Source organism: Panicum virgatum, chromosome 2K (assembly GCF_016808335.1).
Source record: "Panicum virgatum strain AP13 chromosome 2K, P.virgatum_v5, whole genome shotgun sequence".
NCBI classification, from domain to species: domain Eukaryota; kingdom Viridiplantae; phylum Streptophyta; class Magnoliopsida; order Poales; family Poaceae; genus Panicum; species Panicum virgatum.
The window spans coordinates 32,201,076-32,209,821 of NC_053137.1; the positions used below are offsets into that span (position 1 = coordinate 32,201,076).

Sequence of the window (8,746 nt, forward strand, 5' to 3'; positions counted from 1 at the left end):
ACACAAAAACGCACTCCTCAAATACGCCAAGCGTTCCGAAAATTTTGTAGCCAGTGATTTGGAAAGTGGCACTAGTTTTTCAATCTGAAATTTTTTAGAAAGTGCCAAACTACCGCGCTACCATCACTGGACCCACATTGTTGCGAAACGCCGCGTTATTTGACTACTACTCGTGCGTCTTTCCCTCCCTAATCCCCTCGCAAAACCAATCTAGATCGGTCAGTTAGGGATAGTCGACAACAGGCGCCGCCAAGTTGGTTCTTGCCTTCCACCACGCAGGCGAAGAGGATGCCGACGTCCAGTGAGGCGGCAAGGGGGACCCCTTCCTCATCGAAAACACTGTACACACCTGCGCTAGCGTCGGCGATGCTACCTCCAATGTTCATACCAACTTCTGGTAGGGTGACTGATGAACCTCTCATCTCCACCAGGCCTAGGGCGACGACTTCACTCTTTGGATCACCTTCATCCCAAAGAGCATCACAACATTCGGCCGACGAAGATGCACGCGACGACGCCCAATATCCAGAAAATTTGCTACCTTCGTCTCAGGACGAGACCAACACCAGGTATGCTGTTTCCGCGTTCGATCATACCCTGCTACTGCCACCCTAGATTTAATGCATTTATGCAGGCACTGCTACCCTAGATTTCATGTATTTGTGCACGCGATTTACTGCAAATTACTGAAAATAATTGAAATGACATCGATGAATGCGCAGAACAAATGATAGATGGATCATGCATGTCATTTGAAAGGGCAGTGAGGAGGGACAAGAACGTGTTAAGACATATAGAGCTTACGTGGGTCAAATCACGATTGGTAACTTAACAACAATGAAATCAAAATTGGGGTATCGGTCTAGGGACTACATGTACTCCAAGAAGAGAAGTGCTGAAGCTCCTGCGAAAGCAACATTTAATGAGATCGAGTTCGATTTTGTTGTAGAAAGAATGATAAAGAGTAACGAAGAAGAGAGGGAGGTCAGAACAGTTTTGTCGAAGAATCCAATAGCAGACCCTTCTGTGGCCATAACACCAATAAAATCCAATAGAGATTCCTCAGATCATGATGAAGAAGAAGAAGTGCAAGAATCTGAATTAGATGCATACAAAAATTGGCTAGCTTATATGCATACAAGGAACCAAGCCATGGGTGAGTTATGGTAAAGCCCTATATATATATATATATATACACACACACACACACATGGATTTTGCAATTCACTCATGACTGATATTATGGATCCTTTTTCAGAGTATCAAGACATATACAGGGAGGACACAATCAAGACATATAAAGAATGGTTGGGGGTTGAAGGAAAACTTGATGACATCAGTAATATCCCTCTCCTAATTGTTAAACAAATTACCATTCTTTGTCAGACTTCAAACTATGCTAGCTCATCATATGACAAAATTGTCTGCAGATGCGTATTTGAATCCTACCATTCATATACAATCCAATCAAGACAGCAACCCAACACCTCCAGTGCAGCCACCATCTCATGCTAGGCGTTGGACACAGGGGCAAGGAAATGGTAACTTGTGTTTATTAGGAATTAATTGTGTATGCATATTATGTCGTTTAATTACATTTTGTTCCCATGGAATAGGCTCAGAAAATGGGCAGAAATGAGGACGTGGTCCCCTAAAAGGCTTGAAAGCAATCTCCAAGAGAATCAGGGGGGCAATCAGAAGATGAAAGTTGACTTCTCCAGACTTGGAGGACGGGTAGGTGATAACTACCGCTCATTCGTTGATGAAATAGTAATGTTTACAAGGAAAATGGCGCCACTCATTGGAGTGAAAACGTGGAAACATGTCCATGAAGATGTAAAAGAGTCAATAGCATCTGATATATTGGTAATCAAAATCTTTGCTTGTGTATACATTTCAATTTTAAACTAACGTAACAACTCACATAGTATTTGCATGTTCTTGTAATTATATAACAGGCTAGGTGGGACATTGAGGATAATGATCATTCAAGGAGAATAATATGGGACATTTCTATGGAGCGTTCAACTTTCAGTGCTACGGCCAAGGCATGCAACAGCTACCACCAGAGAATGTTACATAAGCCTGAAGAATTAGATATTTTTGATTGGCACTATCTATTGAAGTATTTTAGGACTGCAAAATTCCAGGTTTGTTCCATATTGTTACTATTACTGAACAATACCAATTTCATACAAATGGCTATGTCTGAGTCATTAAGATTATTGTTGAAATCTTGACATTCTATAAGCAAAGAGCATACAAAATTATGGGATTCGAGCCCAACAAAGGACCAGACATTTGTCAGGCTCTAAGCCTTATGCTCAGCGCAGCTATGAGAAGGTAATAAGTGGAGAAGCACATCTACAAACTTTCTTGCAGGATGAATTACTAATTTATTATGTTCTTGGCATATCAGAGAGACCCAGAAAGTGGTGATGAGCCCAATGATATGGAACTTTGGTTTATAACTCACACAAAGGATGGGCACTGGAAAGACCAAGAATCTAGGGATGTCTACGTGAGTTCTCAATGAATTTGTACATACATTACTATTTATAGTCCATGTAAATATAGAATGCATGCAATTTCTTGTTCAACTAACTCCTCCATCTATGCCTTGTAAATGTTAGGACAAAGCAAGCAGCCTTATTACTGAGGCAGAATCAAATGCAGAGGAAAACTTTGTTACCCAAAAGGAAAAGAATGAAATTTTCCAGAAGGCATATAAGGCAGTCACAGAGTGCAAATCAACCAAGTTGCATGGTAATGGGTACCTGGCAAAAAACCCAACTAGAAGGCAGCTGTTGAATGCGGATCGCCAGGAACAAATTCGTATGGAGGAGCAATAGCATCAGGAACGCGTCGAGCTCATGGAATCATTTGGGCAGCTACAACTACAAATGTCAACATGGGAAGCTGACAGGGAAGCTGAAAGGAGAGAACATGCATGACAAATTGAAGAAATTAACAAGGCAAGGGAGGCTGATAAAGAAGAGCTTAGGCAAGAGTTCCTATCAATGATGCAAGCAGCAAATGGACAGGCACCATTTCAGCAGGTACTAGTCAAGCTAGTTATTGAATGACTTTCTTTCCTTAGGTTCTATATCTAAATGTCTATATCCTTTCATAGATTGTCTTGCCAACATCTGTCCAGCCAAACAATAATGTCACTGCATCTGCAGAGGTGGCAGTGGCTGCATCAAACATGAGTACTGAAGAAGTATAGATAAACTCACCAAATGTGCTCTCTTCTAGTCAGGTTGTTCATGAATTGACAACTTTTTACTTCTATCATCAGATACTGAACAAAATCGCTCCTAATTTTTTTCTTCCAAATTTTTCGGGATAGACATATGGCGAGCTACAAAACTATGGCAGCAACACCTTTCGTTGCAAAAGAGAATTCATCCTATCGCAACCCATATTTTTCGGTGTCACAAAGGCTCGTGGCAATAGTAAGTTCCACATGTAGCAACCCTATATTGTGGTGGTAATAGAGACATGAACTTTTGGCAACCAAAACATTTTCGAACCAACAACGGAGGAAACATCTTACAACCAATCAAAGTAGGTGGCATTAGCATGCTCCACCTATTGCCTCCAACCTATATATTTTGGTGGTAATAGAATGTTCCACCTATAATAACCATCCCTGTTGCGTGGCAATAGAGGACACCACCTATAGCACCATAATCAACTTCGTGGTAATAGAGGGAACCACATATAGCACTCAAACGACTTTCGTGACAATAGAGAACACCACCTATAGCAATGAAATCAACTTCGTGGTAATAGAGGGAACCACATATAGCACCCAAAACACTTTCGTGACAATAGAGGTGCTTCCCCTATAGAACCACAACTAGAGTGTAGCAATACAATACTTTGCAACTCAAGATTTTACGAATTGCAATGCGTTGGGTACGATGCAATTGCACCTCTGGCAATAGCAGATGTGTCGTACTATGATAATTTGCAACCAACACGAGTGATCCCGTAGATGCTAGTTGCAATGCCTCATTGTGTTGTAATAGAAAAACTAATGCAACATAAAAAAGACATGTGTCGCTACAGGCTAATGCAGCGAGACATATAGCTGTGTTTCTTACAAAACAAATTGGTTGCAATTGCGGCTATTGCAACCAAATATGGCATATTGCAACACATTTCGTGTGTTGTATTAGGGGGAAAATCTAGTAGTGTACGAAGCGATTTTTTGCGGGGTTCCAGCGCGATCCGGAGAAGCACGTGAAGATTCTCACTGACCGTGCTCTTCGTTGCAAAATAAAATGGATTCTCAATACTGATAAACCCTATAGTCCACTCACGGGCCTTCTGGAGCCGAAGCCAGAACCTGTGGATGAAGAGTCCTTGCCCCATGAGTTCATGTATCGTCGTAGAGGCATTTTTGATGAGGACAATTGTTGTGGTTCTAGAAGAGGGCCACAGCCGGGTGACGGAATGCACCCGCCTAATCCCAGAGGGTGAGTACTCGAGGAAGCGCAAGCAATTCATCAGTTCTACTCATGAAGCAAGGACACATGAACACTCGAGGATTTAGTGTGGTTCGGGCCGCCGGAGCGTAACACCCTACATCAACTGTGTGTTGTATTGGACTTGTGTCGGTGGATGAGTCTATCCTCTACCTCCAACTCTTTGCTTCGACTTGAGTTCTTCTCTAACGGGCGTCTCCCTTTTATAATGCAAGGAAGACGCGTACACAGGCGTTGGACCCCGACAGATGGACCCAACAAGGATGTATAGTATACTAAAAAAAGACACTAATTGTGCTACATTGGTTGAGAATCTCTTCCCGGATACACTTCATTGCACTGTAGACTCTCTGACCGAAGGGAGTCTTCACTTGTCCCATCAGCGAGGCGCCCATTGAGGCAGTGTAGGTTGCGGCGTAGACTGTTGGGTCTACCGCGTAGGCATTATGATACTCCGTTGCCGAGCTGTCATGTCTAACTGGCGTAGTAGACTGACGCGCGTGGCATGGGTGGCGCCAGCAGCTGTACTGTGCGCCTTGGTAATGCGCGATCAATAGTACAGCCTGGCAAAAAGTCTCCTCGGGCTCTGCTGTGGCAGAGCGCACTTAACGTCTTCCGTATTGATTGCAGTAGGTGGGCGAGTCTTCCCAAGGAAGCTTTGTAGCCGCGCGCGTGCCTGCGCCTGCGGACATGTGGCGGCTCCGGACCCCCCCAGGCGGGGTGTCTGTTCCCTCCCCGCTGAGGGGTATGGATAGTATATGGGGGTCCAGGACCCGGTGGGAGGTCCGGGGCCCTCGGCTGTTTTGGCACAGCGCTCTCTTCTCCGGGACACGTGGCGACACCGGACCCGTCCCTAAGCGGGAAGCGGGTCCGGGTCCGTTGGTCCGATGAGGTGGAGTCGGACCCCAGGGGTCCGGCTGCTAAGCTCCTTAGAGCGTAGTTACGGATAACTACGCGAGTCTTGACGCAGCAAGAGGGGGTACCCTAGTCCAGAGGTACCGACAGTGGCCCCCATGCCCACCTCGGGGGAGGTACGAACCCACAGGTGGGGCTATTATCGTGATGTGTTCTGGCACAACTTGGCTGTGTTGGCATGCTCATGTCGCGAGCGGGTGCTCCGGACCCCCTAAAGGCCGTAGCACTTGTTGTCAGGTTCAGGTACTAGAGCGCTCTCCGTAGGGCGGTGAAGGTATAGGCTTAGGGTACGGAACCAAGCTAAGCGGCTACACGGACCTCGGATCGCCCAGGGAGCGAGCACCACTTCTCCGGACCGGGCTCCTGGCAACCGTAGCGAGCGGTCTCCAACAGAGCGGGCCACCGGAGTGGTCTTGGGCGACCGTGGCGAGCGTCTATGCCAGAGCGGGCCACCGGAGGGGACTTGGCGACCGTGGGGAGCGGTCTCCGCCGGAGCGGGCCACCGGAGTGGACTTGAGCGACCGTGGCGAGCGGTCTCCACCGGAGCGGGCCACCGGAGTGGACTTGGGCGACCGTGGCGAGCGGTCTCGGCCGGAGCGGGCCACCGGAGTGGACTTCGATGGACCGTGGCGAGCGGTCTCCGCCGGAGCGGGCCACCGGAGTGGACTTGGGCGACCGTGGCGAGCGGTCTCCGCCGGAGTGGGCCACCAGAGTGGACTTCGATCGACCGTGGCGAGCGGTCTCTGCCGGAGCGGGCCACCGGAGTGGACTTGGGCGACCGTGGTGAGCGGTCTCCGCCGGAGTGGGCCACCAGAGTGGACTTCGATCGACCGTGGTGAGTGGTCTCCGCCGCAGTGGGCCACCGGAGTGGACTTGAGTGACCGTGGCGAGCGGTCTCCGCCGGAGCGGGCCACCAGATTGGACTTAGGCAACCGTGGCTAGCGGTCTCCGCCGGAGCGGGCCACCAGAGTGGACTTGGGCGACCGTGGCGAGCGGTCTCCGCGCGGAGCGGGCCACCGGAGTGGACTTGAGCTGCTGCCATTGATCCAACGAGATACGTCACCGGACCTTGTGGTAAGGCATAGGAAACCATGCCTTATACTAGAAAAGAATCCGGACCCCTAGGTACGGCAGCTTCGGATACTAGGGGACTCGTAACAGGGGCAGTGAAGTGCGCAGGCTTAGGGTACATTACCAGGCTAAGCGGCTACGCAGAACTTCTCCACCCCAGGATACAAGCACCTACTTCTCCGGAGCAGGTCCCTAGGAGTTTGGACCGCATTCCAGCTAGAAGGGGTATCCCAACCTGACCACGAAAGTTTCAAATGAAAAATTTGCATAACACGAAAGTTGTAGATCTTGAAAAGTTATGCAAAATTGGTATTCAACACTTTTTCATTTGAGCCCTCTAAGGAGGAGATATTTTTAGTTTACCAACAGGTCCCTAAAATTTAAGAAATCGCAGAAAGGCCCTCACCTCCTCCTCTCTCCTCCCAGTTCCTCTGTTTCGCCCGCCGCCCGCCGTACGCCGCCGGTGGACCTCGTCAACGGTGCGCCCGCGGCCAAATGGACCCGGGAAGCCCTCCAGTGCCACCTGGCCCGCCCCTTGGCACCTTCCCACGCTCACACGCGTCCCAGACGCGCTCCCGAGCCGCCACGCCACCCCCGCCATGCGCAGCGCCGCTCACTAGCCCCGCCCGCTCGCCGTCGTGCGCCCCAAACCCAAACCCGCCTCCCCCAGACGCTACTCCCCCCGCTTAGGTGCTCCTTGGCCTATAAGAACCCCCAGAGCCCCGCCATTGCGCGGCTTCTCCTCCTTCTTCCTCCTCCCGCCGTTCCGCCATGGCCGGCGAGATCTAGCTCGCGCGAACCAGCCACCCCAGCCCTGCATTGCTCCATCCGACCACCCCACAAGCTTCTCCACCTTCCAGTTGAGCTCCAAGCGCGCGGAATCGAACCCAATCCCTCTCCCGACGTCGTTCCCCTTCTGCGCCGCCGCCAGCGAGCTCGGGCTCACCGCGGAGCGGCCAGCCCAGAAGGAGACCGAGCACGACAGCTACCCAGGAGCATCCTCAAGCTCTCGCGGTGCTCGTGCGCGCCCCGTTCCCCTACCCCGAGCCCTCCTTAACCTACAACGCCGGCGACTCGAACATCCGCTCCGCCATTGACGCCGACGAGCTCGATTCCGTGCACCAAGCACTCGAACGCCGACCAATTCACCAACCGGATAACTAAGCTACCTACCCAAGCTATGAGAGATATAACGAGAAGTAAAGGCTAGCAAGGTAGAGCTAAGTTATGATCTCTAAGTCAAGCACATGAATAAATTGCATGAAAGAAAATGCTTGAATAAAGAGAGTGGACAAGAGACGACCAGATTTTTTCCCGTGGTATCGATGTGTTGGCACACACCCCTAATCCACGTTGTGACACTCACAAAGAGTTTTGTCACCTCCCATGTCACCGAGACGTGGGTGCTCACTAAGAGTCTCCATTCACCATCCCGGCGTGGTGGAGATCAAGCCACGTACAATCTTCTTCTCCGGGCTCCCACAATCCTTGGCAAGCTCCGCGAGAAACACCTCGATCACCAAGATCGCCTAGGTGATGCCAATCACCAAGAGTAACAAGCTAGGGCCTTCACTTGAGCAAGAACCGATCACCAAGAACAGATGCACACAAGCTTCTCTCTACTCAAGTCCTTAGCCTTGCTTCTTGAATGATTGAATGATCAATTTAATTGAAGATGAAGCTCAAGGTGGCTCTTGACTATAGTATGAGTGTATGGATGTTGCCTGGTGTCAAGAGTGTGCAAAATGGCCCATTGGAGGGGTATATATAGGCAGCTCACACGAATAGAGCCGTTGGAGAAAAGCGGTCAGAAAACTGCGTAGCGCCGGTTAATCCGACGATCCTCCAATAGCCAGCGTCGGTTTAACCGATGAATGTAAACTGCCCCTTCTGAAAACTAGCCGTTACAACTTGGGCAGATTAACCGACGTATCATTGGTTTAACCGGTGAGTGTAGTTGTCCACTGATCAAATGAAAAACCAAGTCTCTGGACAACTGCACCAACGTTAACTCAAACCAAATCGTCAGTTTAACCGGTGAGTATAACCTTGAAATACCCTAGAAAAACCAACTCTCTGGACAACTGCACTGACGTTAATTTTGAACATTGTCGGTTAATCCGGTGTTAATACTGTCCAGACACTGATCACAGCGTTTAACCGACGTATAGAAAATGGTCAGTGTCGGTTAAACTGGTGTATTGAACTTTTTCTGTTTTGCCTTTTCTGATTTGAGTCTTGAATGAAAACCAAATATTCTTGAG

At 49.1% G+C, this 8,746-nt stretch overlaps 1 long non-coding RNA gene across 1 annotated transcript; it reads left to right on the plus strand.

Moving 5' to 3' along the window:
- The first annotated feature begins 2,094 nt into the window (after positions 1-2,094).
- On the plus strand, positions 2,095-2,686 carry LOC120673382. Its single transcript, XR_005674641.1, has 4 exons — positions 2,095-2,150; positions 2,252-2,343; positions 2,422-2,521; positions 2,634-2,686. It is a non-coding gene; the product is annotated as an uncharacterized LOC120673382 (long non-coding RNA).
- Positions 2,687-8,746: the final 6,060 nt, after the last annotated feature.